This window comes from Cynocephalus volans, chromosome 6 (assembly GCF_027409185.1).
Source record: "Cynocephalus volans isolate mCynVol1 chromosome 6, mCynVol1.pri, whole genome shotgun sequence".
In the NCBI taxonomy this organism is placed as follows: Eukaryota; Metazoa; Chordata; class Mammalia; order Dermoptera; family Cynocephalidae; genus Cynocephalus; species Cynocephalus volans.
Window position 1 is genome coordinate 152158849 of NC_084465.1, and position 18242 is coordinate 152177090.

Consider the following 18242-nt stretch of genomic DNA (forward strand, 5'->3'; position numbering starts at 1 on the left):
CAATTGTTGAAAAAATGATTAAAAATTTAGAGGGTTGGACGCTATATAAAAATGTGTATGTGCTACAGAATAAATGTTTATGTCCCCCCAAAATTCATATGTCAAAACCTAATCCCCAGTGTGATAGTATTTGGAGGTGGGGCCTTTGATTAGGTCATGAATGAGATTAGTGCCCTATAGAAGAGTCCCTAAAGAGTTTGCCCACTCCTGTCACTTGAGAACACAGCAAGAAAAGGGGAGTCTGTGACTCAGGAAGTGGGCCCTCATCAGATACCATATCTGCCAGTACCTTAGTCTTGAACTCCCCAGCCTCCAGAACTGTGAGAAAGAAATGTTTGTTGTTTATAAGCCACCCAGTCTATTGTACTTTATTACAGCAGCCCAAATGGACTAAGACAGTGATTCTGATGTTATTATTATAACCTGAGTAATTGGGTTGCCATTTGCTGAGATGGAAAAGACTAGCAAGTTTACACATAGAAAAAGAATCAAGAATTCTATTTTGAACATGTTATGTCTTAAATATCTATTAGACTTTCAAATACAGATGTTAAATAGGAAGCTATCTATGCATATCTGAAGCCCAGGGAAGAACAGGGATATATCTATTGACTTGGGAATCATCAGTGTTTCAGATATCATCCTATTAATTCCCTCCAAAATGTTCTTGGTCTCTGATTTAATTTCTCCAGAGCACAAACTCATAGTCTCCTGTTTAGAGGTTGGGAGTGTAGTAAGAGGGGAGTCATTCACTCGACTATGTGTAGAGGGGAACCCAAAGGCCTAAATACTCATTCTACAAACTCTCAACCAAATCCTATTTTCAGCCCCCATCTTTTGAAGTGCCTGGTAGCTACTAGTCCTGAGCCTCTGATAAGTTCTTTAAAGTGAATCAAATTGCTTCTCATTGGAATTTCCTCCCTACAGCCTGTAACTACTAATAACTATTATTCTTCCAGTCTTTCAGTCTTACAAAGATTTGTTGAAATCTCATCTGCTGGAACTCTGCTTTCAGCCAAGATGGAAAGACCTGTACTGAATTTATCCTCCTGCCTAAGAGAACTAGAAAGCCAGACAAAATGCATAAACAATTTTCAGACAATGGATAAGAGGCAGTACAGGACTGTGATTCCCTGAAGGAAGGGAAAACACAAGGTGAGCCCTACAACTGAACCAGCCTACTGCCTGGAGGCAGTTTCCGGGCTGTAGTGCAGGTAAAGGGAACCTAGACAGAGCATGGCTCTCTGGTTGAGTTGAGAAGATAGATACTAGAGTTCAGGGAGGCCATTAGAATTTGTAGGACAGGGTATTAGAGAGGACAGAGCTTTACAGAGAGAGGTCTAGAAACCTGGAAAGGTGTTTCCTCAAGTCTGTGGCTGAGTTTTAGGCTGTGCATGCATGAGAAGAATATAACAAGGGTCATGAAAATAATCTCTGGAAAGGCGTAGACAGAACAATTCCTAGACCTCACACAGGGCTGGAAATAAATTATTCATGTTCCATGAGTCACAGTGGAAGGACGTTGGAATATACAGGATATCAGATTATTGCCTTAATTATGGGATTAAAATAGGCCACGATAAAAAGCTGTTTTTTACATACACTAATAATTTTAAAATAAAATTTCAAAAGGATCTAATTTCAATTACTCAATTGCACACTATTTAACAGAATTCAACAAAATTCAGTAACCAACAATGTAAAATTGACAATGTTTGGCATCCAATCTAAAATTACCAAGCATGTACACTTAAATACGAATCTTCAGCAAAATAGTGAAATTAACCACCTTAATTTAGGAGCTAGTGTTTTTCTCTTCCCCATGTATGACAGTTGTACATACTCAGATGAGTACAATAAAATCAGCTGAACTATAAGTTCAGAATAGAACTGAGGGATAATTTTGCACAGCAACTTTGTATGCCAGTTACCATACATTCTTGGTATAAACTTCAAAAGCAACAACACGCACACATAACTTACCCACGTATACACGTGTAAGTAGGAAAAATAACTAAAGGGATCAGTACGTCAGTTTTGGTGATCATCAAATACAGTGAAGCTTTATTAACTTGGAGTTTGTAATCGTTCAACTAGAACTAAGTAGAACTCATCTTTCTAAGGAGAGTTGGTAGCATAAATGGGATTATAAATGGTATACATTCAGAGTATATCTATACTATGACTCTGGCATTTACACAATGTTCAAATCTATGTAAATGTAGTCTCATATATCCTATGGATTACTAATGTAGTCTTGCTTGATTGTATAAATTTTTAAGTTTTAGTATACATATTTATTGGTTTATAAATAAATGATTAAACACTTGAAAAAGAAAATTACCAAGCATGCAAAGAAGCAACAAAATATGGTTCATAATCAGAAGAAAAACAGAAAAATTAATCAGTAGAAACAAACCCAGAAATAATGTATGGTGGATCCATCAGACACATTCTTTAGAACATACCTTATGGGTACACAACATATGTTCACCAGGGTAGAGGAAAACATAACTGTGGTGAGTACAGAAAGGGAAGATATAAAAAAAACTCCTAAATAGGACCTCTAGAAATGAACATGCAATGTCTCAAATGAAAAATACATTGAATGAGATCAAAAGCAGATCAGACACTGCAGTATAAAAGATCAGTGAATTTGAAGACACAACATTAGAAACTATTCAAAATGCAGCACAAAGTGAAAACAGAGTATGTTTATAAATAAGACAATACAAAATAGTCAACCTGTGTGTAATTGCAGGCAGGCAGCATTAACAAAATAAAAGCCACATTTTTTCCAAATGTGAATAAATACATCAAAAAGCTCAAAGATCAACAAGCAGAATATACATAAAGAAAACCATAACAAGGTACATCATATTCAAATTTCTGAAGTCTGTGCTGAAGAGAACAACTTAAAAGCAGCTGGAGAAAAAGAACACATTACAGAGAGAGAAACAAAACTAAGAATTAAAACAGACTTCTCATATGGAAGTTAGCACGAAATCGAAAGGCACTTTAAAGTTTGAAAGGAAAAAATTTGTCAATCTAGAATTCCTTATCCAACAAACATCTTTCAAAATTAAAGGCAAAATAAAGACTTTTTCAGGAGGATAAAAACTAAGCAAATAGTTTTTTTTTTCTTTTTGTCACCAACACAAATAGCACATTTTAATATAACCCATATGGTGAAGAAGAAAACAAAAGGGAAATAAGGAAATATCTTGAACTAAATGAAAATGGGAATGCAATAAAAACTGGTAAGATACAGGTGAAGCAGTACTTAGAGGGAAATTTATAGCATTAATGCTTTCAGCAGAAAAGAAGAAAAGTCTCAGAACAATGACCTAACCTTCCTCTTTAAAGAACTAGAAAAAGAAGAGTAAATTACATTCAACGTAAGCAGAAAAAAGGAAATAATAAAAATAAGAGCAAAAATTAATGAAATAGAAAATAGAAAAAAAAAAAAAAAAAAGAAGAAGAAGAAGAAGAAGAAGAAGAAAGAAAGAAAGAAAGAAAAGTCAGTGATTCCAAAGGCTGGTTCTTTGACAAGAGCAATAAGATTGATAAAAACAAAAAGAAAGAGAAAAGATAAAAATTACAACTTTTGGCTTGAAAATAAATATCACTACAGATCTCATAGACATTTAAGGATAAAGGAATATTACAAACAATTTTATGCCAATAAATTTGACAATGTAAATGAAATAAATTCTCTAAAAGGCACAAACTACAAAAGTTTACTCAAGAAGAAATAGATAACCTGAAAAGATCTATATCTATTTTGTCTCTTTGACGGTCTTTAATTCCACAATAGTCTCTGAGTATGTTTTTTTTTCCTTATCTCTCTTGTTTGGCAGTCTTTGAATGCTTTCAATCTGAAACTATCCTTATTTATGCTATAGGAATATGACGTTTGTTAGGATTTAAAAAACAGTATGTCAAGTATTTAGTATATGTGCAGTATTCAGTAAATGTTAAATGTTACTATTTGCTAAGAGAGTTCAGACAAATGAGTATTTGGCATTTCTTTTAACTTTATTAGCTCTGTTAGGGTAACAATGCTATCTTTTTCACTACTGTGTTCTCACTTCCTAGGAGAACACCGGTGCATATATATATATATATATATATATATATATATATATATATATATATATATATTTGTTGGATGAATGGACGGATAAAAGAATGAGGAATTAACGTGGGGGAAAAAACTAAGATTGTGTAGATACAGATAGATTAGAGATGATTATATCACTAAATTTTATTGTATATAATCTAATTTCTAAATTTAAGAAAATGGAAGATAATTATACATATGTAACTGTTACATAATAGACTTATATATAATGCTGAATAATATCTAAATTATTTTTGATGGAATTTCCTACCCCATCATTAGAAGTTGAATTCACTAGTATTCTTTCTCTAGTATGAATATTAGGCCTCTTTTCCTTACATTCTCAGTTCACTGATCTTTTATCCTGCAGTGTCTGATCTGCTTTTAATCCCATCCAATGTATTTTTCATTTCAGACTTTTCATATTCAATTCTCAATGTTCTATTTAGGACTTTTTTTATATCTTCCCTTTCTCTACTCACCATAGTCATGTTCTCCTCTACATTGGTGCACATATGTTGTGTATCTATAATGTATGTTTTAAAGAACTTGTCAGATAGAAAAAAAAAAAGAAGTAAAGAAAACTAATCACCTGTAGGGATGGCATATATCTTCAAGCTATGGTATTCAGGTTTCTTTTATCATCTAAATGACTGTTTCCAAATAATTCTGCATGCTAAAAACTCAGATTCAAAAGTCCCCAAGTGAATCACACAGACAGTTTAGAAACCAGGACTCAATTATAAGCTGTCGGGTCTGGGTGTGGAATGGCTGGGTTTCCCAATCGTATTTTTCTAGTTGCTATTATAAAAATGTTACATTTTATTCGAGGAGAACAAAATATCCACATGATGGCACTATAACCTACAAAATAAGAGACTGTCAATTTACAAAGACGAAGAACTTGATAAATTCTAGTTAGAGTACTTATTATTAATAAAGCATGCTTAAAAATAAGGCATTTTATATACAAGGTAATATGGATAATTCCCTTATGTTTTACAGAGACATACTGGTTCATCCGTCATCTCTCTTTCCAAGTGCATTTTTCTTCATGGCTCATTTAATAACAGCATCTTAGTCCTCATCTTTTAGAAAACAGTTATTAAACATCTTTAGTACATGGCATTGAACTACGTAAATCAAATAAAAGCAAACAGATATTTTAAAACCTAACATGAGCACATGACTGTGTTGAGAGATATTTAATGCGTTCGCCACCATGTCACGTCTTCCTATAGGTGATTCTAAGGGGGAATTCAGGAGCTATTAAGGAAAAAGTGTTAAATGAGATAGATGCCATCACAGAGTTTATATTCTGGCAGGGAGATAGGCTATAAATACATGTGTACCTAGTTACTTAAATACAATTATGATAAGTGCTACAAAAGAGAAGTCTAAGTAAAATAAAAGCATGTAAGTGGTTAAAGGAGCTTAATCCAATCTGGAAAATTAAGGGAAGCTTCACTGAAGAAGAGAAAGGAGTCACGCTCTGAAAAATGAATAGAAAATGAACTAGACAAAAGAAAGGGTATACTGGGGGAGTGGGAGGGTGGTTGGGGAGAGGTTGGGTGGGGGACATGGGGGAACAATTGCAATCTGAAGTGGTGGGCATGCTGATAGTATCGAGTTGATCATCACAGCTTGGGCACAGGTGCTGACGGTCAGCTCTGTGCCCCATGAATATGTGTAATCAATAAAAATAAATAAATAAGAAAGGGAAAACCATTACAGTCAAAGGTAATGGCATGTTTCAGGAATTGAGAGTATGAAAAATCCACCCTATTTTGATTTTCACAATCCAAACTTTACTTCCAAATATTTTATTACCAATTAATTAATATCTGAATTTCGATACTATATCCAACTTACAGATGAACTGTATTCTAAAAGTGTGATGAAAATTGAACTGATTAGAAGGAAAAACATTTTTTATGGCAAAAATAGTATAAATAATAGTACCATGAAGCCAATTTAAGCCATAATGTAATCATTATTCCCCCAGGGTCTAGCTTAGTGCCCAGATTGTTCATGAAAAATGTCCTCAATAAATATTTCTTAATACATGAGATATGCAATACTTCTGCATTATAAGTAATTAAATAGAAGAAAGATAAAGTAGAAGTAATTTTAAAACTTATCTGTATGCTGAAGATGGAGTATAATTTGAGACAAAATTAGGTCTTCAATGTAGACTTTTGTGAGAATTCTAAATAGAACTTTTATGCACATGAAAGCGTTCTTTAGAGGTTGATGGTACTGACTCTTTTTTAGCCTAATTTTACTTTAAAAGTTGATGCTTTCTTTTTCCTTGGCTTAATTGTATTACTACCTCTACTCTTATGCTCAAGGACCATGGTTACGCATGTGTTCTGGCTTCCTAAATGAAATGGAGTGAGAGAAAGTAAAGGAGACAGGTTTTTTCTGAGTTTTGTTTTGCATTTTCCTTTAGCAACTAAGTGGGAGTTGAAAAGAAGAAAAGGAGAAAGTAAAAGAAGGGAATGTGGGCATAGGTGTGGATGTGTAAGAGGAAGACATGACATCCCAATGAGGGAACAGCCTGTAGTGGGCCCAACTGTGATATGAGCACTCAAAGGCAGAAGAAAGAGAGTGCAGCAGATATAAAAATCTCTCCGATGAAGAAAGTAATAAAACAAAAGGGAGGTAGATGAAACCATTCTCCCACCTGTCATCCACCTGTCATAAGTGTGGTAGTCAGGGATATTTTAGTGTTTCCTGTGGCTAAAGGGCAGTTGGAAGATTTTGCTATTTTTATTCATATGTTGTAAATTCAAAATGTAAGAAGTACCTGTATTAGAGGATTAAACATTACTACACGATTTCTAAATGCTTCTACTACATACATTAATATATTATATATATGACCTAAACGGACTGTGTGAAGTAATAATAATAGCTAATGTTTATTGAACATTCTATGATATGCACTGTTCTAAAGCCTTTACGTTATTTGCTACCTAATGTATTCTTTACAAACACTTTATGGCATCAGGACTAGGTTTCCTATTCTACAGCTAAAGAAAACTAGGCTGAGGGGCTAAAGTTGCAGAGCAAAAGCATGGCACAGAGCCCTTTACCAATATGAAATATATTGATAATGATAATCTCTGTCTTTTCCTCACACCTCACTTCTCCCTTGCTCTAGTTCTCAGGGGCTTGAAGGGTGCAGGGTATAGCATCTAGCCCCCAAGAAGCACTGACACTCTCCTGTGTTAACCTAGCCTTGTGTTATATATTTTTGTTCTGATCAGTTGCGTGTCTCACAATATGAGTTGATCCAACCTCGTGCTTTTTACCTAGCTCTTAGTGTGTGTTTTGTTTGTCTCACCTTGATTTCTCCTTTTCCTGACAACTGCATGTGTGCCTGAGTTTTTATAGGTGCCATTTCAGTGTAACATGCTTTTTCCTACATTGTTGAGACCCTGACCAAACAGTTGTCGGAATGAGCTATCTTTATTTTGGGAAGTGCTGCTGTATTTTAATCCAGTAATCTTCTAATTCTTTTATTTTAAAATTAGGCTGGATTCTTTTAAAGAGTTTTATACGATAGTTTTGGATTTAAGTCTGGGTCTATTTTCACGTTTTTAAAAATAATTTAAATGAGTAATAAAGTACTTAAAAAGCAGTTCATATGCTTTATGAATTATCATTGATATATTTACCATGTTTGTATTCCTCTGGCATCTCAGCTAAGTACTTAGAAATATAAAAATCAATGCTTAAAATGGCAAACCTTATGTTATATATACTTTACTACCATAAAAAATACAGCAAAAAATATATATATACATATAAATTAAAGAAATATTAATTACTACCATTATTTTACAAAAAATATTCGGAGAACAGAACCAAGTCTCTACATTAATTCTTTCAAATCCTGCAATCTCCAGGTTGAACAGAGATCTATTTGAGCCAAGGTTCATAGTTTTCCAGTCCTTAAGATTCTCTCTGATAACAACTACAATGTAATTATGTGTGGTAAACACTAAATATGACAAGCAATTGAGTTTTTGTCAATTAAAAACATGTAGAAAAATTTGAAAGTAGATTTTCATTGAATATATATATTTTTGGCGATTGGCTAGTACAGGGATCTGAACACATGACCTTGTTGTTATAAGGCTGCACTCTAACCAACTGAGTTAGATGGCCACCCTGGATTTCATTATGTTTTTATGATTTTAAAAATTGGACATGATAGTTTAATGACTGCAAAGAATCTCATAGTTTTAAAGAATTCTGTAGCCTGAGTCTGTATTATAATATTCATCCTTTAACTACGGTTCTAAGTAGTCTGCTGAGTTCAGAGCACATTTGGAAGTTTAAGTTTGCCAAACTTAAAAACCAAAGCACACAAATATACACACAGAAGGATATTTCCCGTGTTGGAATCTAAAACTGTTAACTTTCTAGTAGAGTGAAACATTCCTTGCCAAATGGCAAATTGTAGATGTAAATCAAGCACATATTATACTGACTTGTTTTACTTTTCTCAATTATTTACATTGGGTACACGATATTTGCAAGAGTCTCAAATCCTAAAGCTTAAACAGAAAGGGCCTGTGTATAAATGTTTTAAGGTGAATCCATTTTTTAATTTTTCCCTGTAGTAAATTAGTAAAATAAACAAAATTGGAGGATAGTCATTTGAACAATGCAAAATTCCCAGATCTTGCGGTTGAGAGGAAAGAGTACAGGATTAAAAATCACAAGTTCTGGGTTCTAGTCCTCATATTATTATGTACTAGTCAAAGCAATTCTTGTAACCTCTCAGCCTCCACTTTCTGATTTATTGAACAACGGGGTTGATTTATTCTATGACTTTTTGTAGTTCTCAGATTCCACACAAGTCAACAAAGGAATTTGGACAAGTCATAAAATATTACTTATAGCTTATATTTATTTAGTGCTTACTTTGCACAAAGTTCTACATACTTTACACAAATTAATTCTGAAACAACTTGTGAGGCAGGTACTAATGTCATCCCCATTTTACAGATGAGGAAACTGAGGCTCCAGGCAGTTTAGGAACTTGCCCAATATTCACACAGCTCATAAAGTACCAAAAATGGAATTTTAACTAAAAATTCTGGCTCTAGAGTTCTGACAGTAATTATAATTACAAGCAAAGTGGCAATAGGTTATTTCTAAAGAGGATTAGTAAAAGAGGTGGTTTTTAAGCTGGGTCTTAAAGGATGGGTAAGATTTTAACAGGGAGATATAGAGAAATGATGAGAAAATACAGTGAATAAAGATAAAGATCGGAAAGTTAAGGCATTTATATAGGACAGCAAGTGGTAAGATTTGGCTAATGTGCTGCAAAGCAATAATCTTGTTCATTGGACTGATCAGAAGATCATAAAAAGAGGTAAGATTTACGAGCACTTACTTTGGGAATTCTGATTCAGTAAGTCAGTGGGTGGGGCCTGCGGCCTTGGAACATGTCTTTTCAACAAGCTCTTCATTTGATTCTGATGTGCAGCAAGATACAGGAACCAGTGTGGTAGAAAACAAGAGGGACTAATAAAAAGTAGGGCAGTAAACTTAAGTTTGGACCTAGATTATGAAGGACTTTATGCCATACTAAGATATTCAGACATTGTTAGCCAATAAGACCTGACTGAAGTTTTTTGCTTTAATTAAAATTTTATTTACTTTTAAAATATGTAAAGCCTTCATGTCATACAAAATTCAAAAGGCCATCAAAGGGAATTTATGATCTCCTTTCCACTTCTGTTCCCTTAAGTTCCAATCCCTCCTAGTCATTGTAGATTTTTGAGAAGAGAAATCACATCACAAGAGCTGTCTATGGAAAATGAATCAGAAATATTTGGAATGAGCCATATAGGAGGGAAGGATGACTTCAACCAGACTGGTAATAGTGGGAATGAAAAGGAAAGGATCAATGCCAAGTTCTACAGGTAAAAACAGTAAGACTTGGTTGGCATTTAGCATAGGGCCTAGAACATAGCAGGCAGTTTGAAGTATTTGTTAAGTGGCTCCTGAACAATATGAGTAAAAGAATGACCAAACTGATTTCAAGGCTTAGAGGCAGAATGACAAGCTGAAAAGTGCCATTAACATTGTTGAAACAAACAAACAACAAATCAAGGATCAGGTATGGAAGGGGAAGAAGATAATATACGTAGTTTTGAAGCTATGAGTTGGAAATGCTTATAGGCCAGACAAGTGGAAATTTCCATCAGGTGGTTGGAAATATGATCTGGTGCTAAGGAAAGAAGTTGGGAGGTTTGGACATAAATTTTAGAATTTTCTTTCCAAAGAAATGGGAATGATCAGATCACTAAGGGAGATACTGTAGAAGATAATGTCCAAGGGCAGAGAATTAACTGCCTACATTAGGAAAGCGAAGAAGATAAGTGAAACTAGGAGAGCTAAGTGTCATGGAAATGCAGGAAGGAGACTATATTAATAACATAGCAGTACTTGGTAGTGTCAGATGAGAAAAAGAGGTCAAAGATAATTAAGAACGAGAAAAAATGGTCAGATTTAGCAATCAGGAGGAAGGGAGACAGTGCAGAAGTCAGATAGGCATGAAATAAATGAAGTGGTGGTAAGAAAGTGAATATCCCAACTGCCTTCTACTCTTGCGAAGTCTGGTGTTGAGAGGATGTCAAGTGATGCAACAGTAGGCATATGGGCAAAGGATGAAATGTGAATGTATACCCTGGAATTGGCAACTCTGTGGTCTTCCTTCTGGGGAGAGCAGAGTCAACAGTTTCTAAGAGGTGAGATATTAATACATTTGCAGGGAGAGAAGGAGCCAAGAGGAAGAAAGAGATTGAAAGTACAAGACGGTTGATAACTGAGCTAGATCAGATTTGGGAAAGAAATGAGAGCCATCCTACAGTTGGATATGGAAAGAAAAAGAGGACCTCCTCCTGACCCAGAAAGGGAGAAATAATTTAAGATATAGCTATTTTGAGATGAGGAGGGAGGATGAGTGTGATTGACAGCTCATATTTTCTCAGGAAAGTAGGTACTCTAGTTGTCCCTCCTCAACAGAGAAATATCACCTAGGTGAGGAACCCAAAAAGCTAGGCATGGGACCAACATAAATATGGCTAGCTTTTTTATTAAGCACTTACCTAACAGCAGATACTATATTTAATCTTTATACAACCCTAAGAGGTAGGTACTATTATTCTTCCCATTTAAAAAATTTAAGCCTCCCTAAAGAGAATATGAAACTTGCCCACAGCTAACAAGCCTACATTCAAACTCAGGTTGGACTGCATGATTTTTTAAACTCTATCACAGCTCATGGTAAGGGTTTGGTGGGTATACAAGTCAACGTATCTCACCCCAACTATTATCTTTGCCCAGTTCCTCCAAAACATAGCATTCCTGGACAGATAAAAGATGTGGTACTCTGGGCCAACCCCGTGGCTCACTCGGGAGAGTGCAGCGCTGGGAGAGCCGAGGCTGCGGGTTTGGATCCTATATAGGGATGGCCGGTGCACTCACTGGCTAAGCGCGGTGCGGGCGACACCAAGCCAAGGGTTGCGATCCCCTTACCGGTCACACACACAAAAAAAGATGTGGTACTCCAATATTAACATTCTGATCTTTTGAAAAAGGAAAATAGTTTGTGCTTTTTGAGTTTTATAGTTAAGAAAATATACATATATAAGTGAAATATTGGCAGGAAAACAGAGTAAAAAATATTTTGAAAACAATTGCCATTGCTTTGATTCTTTTGGTCTGATATGAACTCCTGTGATAGAAACAATTGTGTATGCAATTCCCTTAGAAGTGATCTATGAACATCAGACTTGAATAAAGGTCTAGCTTGGATTTAGACTAGATCTTACTCAGTGCAAATTACAGACACTGTGATACTACAGTGGGTCATGATATGAGAATACTCTATAACCATGCTGCTTTTTTATTCCTTATAGCCCATTTTAAAATTTACGATAATCTTTGCAGTAGGTATAAATATGAGAAACTAAAAAACCAGTTATTGGCATTTCTAATCATATGCTTGAGTGATTTGTAAGGGATGACCTCTAAGAGGTAGGTGATTTGTCTTAGGAGCTCAAGCTTCTTTTGGAATCCTTCACTGTGGGTAGGCAGAATAATGACCTTCTCACCCCAAGATGTCCACATGCTAATCCATGAAACCTATGAATATGTTAAGTTACATGGCAAAAGGAAAGTAAGAGTGCAGATGGAATTAAGGTTGCTAATCAGCTGATTTTCAAATGTGGTTTCTTTTCTGTGGCTTATAACAGAATACATTTTTTTTTTTTTGGCAGCTGGTGGTACCAGGATCTGAATATGTGACCTTGGTGTTACCAAAAATACCTGAAACTAGGTAATTTATACAGAAACAAAATTTATTTCTCACAGTTTCAGAGGCTAGAAAGTTCATGGTCTAGGGGGGTGCAACTGCTGAGGGCCTTCTGGGTGGGAACTCTTTACAGTGTCCCATGGAGATGCAGGCAATCACATGGCAGGGATGGCAAGAGCTCTTTCATGTGCTCTCCTTATACGGCCACCAGTCCACGCCCATGACAACCCATTAAACCACCAACCTCCTTGAATTAATTATTCCATTCATGAGGGCATAGTAGTTACAATCCAATTCTCTCTTAAAGGTCTCACCTCTCAACACTGCCATAGTCAGATTTCCCTGGCTCTTAACACTGTTGCAATGGGGATCAATCTTCAGTGAGCTTTGGGGGGACATACAGCTGGGAAATTAGCCTGGATTATCAGGGTAGGTCCAATGTAACCATGAGGTTCCTTACAAGTGAAAGAGGGAGGCAGAAGAGAGAGAACCAGAGAAATGGAGCAAGAGAAGGCCTCAACCAGGTGTTGCTGGCTTTGAAGATGGAGGAAAGGACCATGAGTCAAAGAATTGGGTGGCCTCTAGAAGTCGGAAAAAGCAAGCAAGTGGACTTTCCCCTAGAGTGGACCCCTTGATTTTAGCCCAGTAAGATCCCTGTGACTTCTGACTTAGGGAAGTGTAAGACAATATAACATTGTGTTGTTTTAAGCCATTAAATATGTGGTAATTTGTTAGGAAACTACCTGTATCTGTTCTGATACCTCCTGGAGACCCCACTGTCTTCTGTACTATTCTTATCCTGCTATCAAGAATTGGAGAGGACATTTACATCTTAGTGTATGTTGACTTACCACTCTATACTTGTATTTCAAAGCCTTTGTCTAATATTTAACTGTACAAAGAACATATCCTATGTTAAAGAAATTTAGGAATAAACAAACAGGTAGAGAACAACGTTTGGGGAAGAGGAATGATCACTATTTCCCCTAAATCTCTGGTAACTAAAAATCCATTCATCCAGCACATGGTCAACCTTAACCACAATGAATGGCATGGTTTTCTGGGGTTTAGCAATTCTTTTTTTTTCCTCTTTCCTTATAATGACTCCCTTTTTCGGAGGTAAAATGAGCTGTATTGCTTAGGGATAAATATGCTGTGCCAACTTTGCCTAACCACACACACACACAAAATACTCGGTTCATTTTTTATTTCCTTTAATTTTTAATTAATTTATTGGTTTTCCTCATTAAAAAATTACTTTTTCACGCCATGTCTATTTCATTAAAATAAGAAAGTTCAGAATTCTGCTTTTGCCAAAAGGTGGAAGTGCATTACAAATGGAAGCAGTTCGGGGTGCCCAAAATCTAGCACTGAAGAGTTCAGGATTTTCTCACTCTACAGGGACTCGCTCTAGTATTTCACAAAGTATCCTTTCTCTGCGCGCGCTACGTTAATATACTTTTATTTTTTCCAGCAACTTTTCAAGTAGTGCCCTCGCCAGGGGTTTCCAGAGTGTCACAGACCTGAGTACCCTAGGGTTGGGTGATAGTTCATTGTTCGGAATTTCGTTTTTCCTGAAGGTAAAGAGGTTTACTTTCCTGAATGTAAAAGGCTAAAAGCCCTGCCCTTTTGAGGGCCTACTCTGTATGTCTAACACGTACAAATGGGTGTCTAGTTTACAACAGGCGACTACTTTACAGGACAAAAACGTTCCTCTCACCGGAAAGCCCGCGATTTCCAGAAGGATCAATATGAAACTCTCCTCTTATAGGCAGGCGTTTTTCTTTGTTACCAAAAGGCCTTACTCCCGTCCGTCACATTTCTACGCGGGGCATACCGCTGTTTCTCCGCGGCACCAGACAAGTCAAGGGGAGGTGGCTGCAGGTTGGGAACAAGGGCGGCCAACCCCGCCTGGCGGAGGAGCCCGTGCCCAGTAGGGGACCCCGGCTCTGAAGGAGTTTCTCTAGATTGCGTACCCGACAAGGACGTGGGAGGCGGGGACGATCCTGAGGGTCGCTCGGCAGGCCCCGGGGGTCTGCAGGATGCACCTTCGGCAAGGACAGAGCCGCTACGCTCGCGTACCTTGGCCTAGGACTAAGGCTGCCCTAGAGAGCTGCCCGAGAATGACGCAACTTCGAGACACAAGGCCCGCGGAAAGGCCGTTAGCCTAGCTTGCAAGCAATTGGCCTTCCGGCGCAGGCGCGGCTGGGGTAGCTTCCGGGTTCCAGCTCCGCACCCTACGCTCCGTCCCTGACTCTCCTTCCCACCCCCCAGGATAGTTCCTCCTCCCGGCCCCGCCCTCGGGCCCATCCCTCCTCCTACCCCATAGGCTCCGCCCCCTGGCCCGCTCTTCACCCCCACCCCGTTCCATTTAATTGTTGGATTGTCAGCGCCGCACTTCCGCTGGCGACCGGCAGGGGACGGAGTTCGAGTTTGGATTTTTCCGCGGGCGTGCCCCGGGAGGCAGTCGCCGAGTTGGGGAGGGGAGGGCGGGGCGCGAGGACGCGGTTCCGTCGGTTGTTGCGCCACTTTTGGTCCGGGGCTCGGCGGGGGAGGCCGCGGCTGCCGCATCAGAGCTGACGTGGGGGCGACGTGGGGTCCGCGCCGGCGCCGGCGCAGATTTGCTGGGCGGCGACGCCGCTGCTGAGCGGCGGCCGGCCTCGCCGTCTCCACCTCCTCCCGTCCGTAATCAGTGACGAGGTCCGCTACGTAAATCCCATCGCGGCGGGTAAGTGGAGCGTCGGCCCCAGACCCAGAGACCTAGGAGCCGGCGACGCGGCGCAGGAGGCGGAGGAAGGAGGCGGAGCGGAGCCGGGGAGGCGGAGCAGAGCCGGGGCGCGACGGGGCCGGGGGGCGGCGGGGCCGGGGGCGTCGGGCCGGGGCCGAGCCGGGAGCGAGAGCGGGAGAGCAGCGCGACCTCCCCGGCCCGGCGCCCGCTGCCCCAGGCCGCCGCCGGGCTCTGGGCCTCAGGACGGGCGCAGCGGCGGCCGCTCACCTCTCCCACTCGGCTGGCGACCTTGCTTTCGCTGTAATCGCCTAACTCCTAAGCGGGAAGTGGGCTCGTCCGCTCCCTAAACCCACCTGACTCCTTGTGAACTTGATACAAGTTGGAAAAGCTCTCACTCTTTGAAAAGAAAAAGGGAACAAGAAGTAAGGACGTTGGTTTATGTACCACAGGCGACGAAGAATGTAGCACCTCTGCCCTAGTTTGATGTACGCAGTGTAGATGCAAAGTAATGTTTCTTCTCCGAAATGTGAGTCGGAGGGACATCGCTGTTGAGTTATTTTAGTCCCCAGACACAGTAAATCTGACGAGACAGCGCGAAGACTTTACAGTGGCTGCGAAGAAGGCACAAATCCGTGACAGCTAGTAGAAATCGCAGTCTCCTTTATTCGTCACTTTTGATTTTTGCCTTTTTAAGGCCATCTGGTAGGGTTCCCGGAGGCTGCTGAATAGGGAATAATCACGTTATTTGACGTAGGTCTTTACTGCCTGTTAACTTGTGGATCAGATCCCTGAGTTTGAAATCATTTAGTCGTTTTCTGCACTCTGCTCAGTAAAGCAGCTATCTGTAATGAAATTTTCAGAAAATTTGACTTACAGGACCAGTCTGGAAATCTGACCGAAATCGAGAAGAGCCCCTTTTAACAGCCAGTGGTGACTTTCATAAAGTTTCTTCCTTTTCTTCTCAATTTGCTTGGTACATAGGTGTGCAGTCACCTTCCCTAGAAACAAATAAAAACCTAGACGCACAGTAATAGAAGTCCAATATGAAAATTGTATTAGATTACACTAATTCATGTTTTCTACTTTTTTCCATTGGGTACCACATTTTTCTCCTAGACTTGATTTTCTTTTTGGGTAACAAACTTGTTCCCCTTCATAAGTCTAGCAGTCTTTAAATCTTTGCATTAAAAGTAAATTTTTTTTCCCCAAAGGAAGGCAAATTTCAAACAATATGTTTTGGCCCGTAAATGCTAAGTGCTAAGTAGTTGTAAAGAACTACTTACTGATCCACACAGCTTTAAAAGATATTTCAATGATTTTGATCTCGGGCGAGTAAACCTCTAAAGCATTGTCATATTAAATGTTGATAATTACACAGACAATTTTGGTGAATCTGTAAATAGATAAGTGTAACAGCTGCTTTCCCAGTGACTTGGTGGTGGACATGGAATCAGTTTGGTGAGTGAAGTTGTAATTACACTGATGTTTTGTGTACATATTTTTGTAAGAGTATATGAATAAATTTTTATTGAATGTATGAACACAGAGGAGCTTTATAGTCTTTTTGTTCTTGCATTGTCCCTGAAAGTTGATGAAGTTTGCTTCTACTGATGAATTTTAACCAACTCCAAACTCCGTAAATATTCTAGTTTCCTATTGAGGCGAGTCACTGCATGATTAAAATACAAAATCTTGTTTAGAATTATGGCCATTTCATGAGAAGTAGGGAAGACTTTCAGATTGTTAATATACGTAAGGAATACTGACTGAATCTTTACCAGTATAGGCATACACAGGTACTTCAAAAAGTTCTTGAAAAAATAGAATTAAAAGATAATATGAATCTCAAGACACAGTGCTACCTGGGGCGGGGGGGGGGGCGGGCGGATAAAAATCTTTCCTTGACTTTTTGAAGTACCCTCATGTATTTCTGATACTGTTTCCCCAAACGTGGTATTCTCTACAAGCAAACATTAGGCCAGAAAACTGAGCCAGGTTTACTGTTGAAGTGGGTAGTCTATTGGAAAGCTCTTAAAATCCTATTCCATTTTGTTTTCTTAAAGCAACTGAATAGTGCAGACACTTAACAGCTGAACCACCGAGAGACTATTTTTAGAGCATTTTTAGAACCACTGATATCTTGATGTGTAGTCAACTTTGGTGAGTAAGGAACGAAAATATGCCTGAAAATGTCTGAATTTTAAGTGTTTCTACTTTATTGAACTGATGGGTTCCACATATGTAAGTCAATTTTGAGAAGTTATTATCGTACACTGAATAAGGTTTCAATATTACCAATAGAGGAACATAATACAAATTTCTGGAAAAATTTATCTCATCCATCACACAGTAGGAGAAAAGAACATATTAAGTATGTTAATAATTTCCTTTTAAAGAATACGTAAGGTATTTAAAATACTTTTTTCTGTGGGAACTGCACAGTAAAGAATGTGCTGTTCTTAAGAGTGAATGCTTTTACTCATGGGTTTTCTTTTTCTGATGCTCTAGAGTATCCAGAGAATAAGGAGCACAGAGGAAAACCTAAGGATGACACTAATGAGAATTTATCTTGTTATTAGTCACAAAAACACCTTAAGTCATATTGGTATTAATTCAGTTGTAGAAAAGTTTAAGAAGTAAAATGCCCATTTTACACTTCGCATGACTGGCCTTCCTAGGAGTGTTAGAGGAAATTACCGGCAAGTTGTATGTAAAACAATTTTTATAAGTAAAGGAAATGGATAGGCTATGAAGTTACATGATAGTTTTGCTTGAAGACTGCTTAAATAATATCTCATTGGTCAGGAAGGATACTTTCCTCTAAGAAAACATTGCTAGCAACTCCTTTTCTCATGTCAGGCTCTTTGAAGCCTCCCAGTTCTCCCCAAATGGGAAGCATCTTTATATATGTTTTCTAAACTGTATTACAACCAGGCCAGTTAAATATCAAAAATAAAATCCTATGAAATGATTTTAATATTTTACTTGAGAATTTCACAAAATAAATTCAGTTCCTTCACAGTTATCTGAGTGAAGCTTTAAAAAAAAAA

At 38.2% G+C, this 18242-nt stretch overlaps 1 protein-coding gene across 5 annotated transcripts in view; it reads left to right on the forward strand.

The window, feature by feature from the left end:
* Positions 1–15032: 15032 nt before the first annotated feature.
* The window catches only part of CREM (cAMP responsive element modulator), an 88576-nt gene continuing 85366 nt past the window's right edge, over positions 15033–18242 (forward strand). For 2 of the 5 annotated variants that reach the window (XM_063098707.1, XM_063098709.1), the window contains exon 1: positions 15037–15192. The gene's annotated coding sequence lies outside the window, so the exon portion shown is untranslated. Of the gene's footprint in view, positions 15193–18242 lie in introns of all 5 variants that reach the window. The other 3 variants (XM_063098706.1, XM_063098708.1, XM_063098716.1) reach the window with 2 other exon arrangements.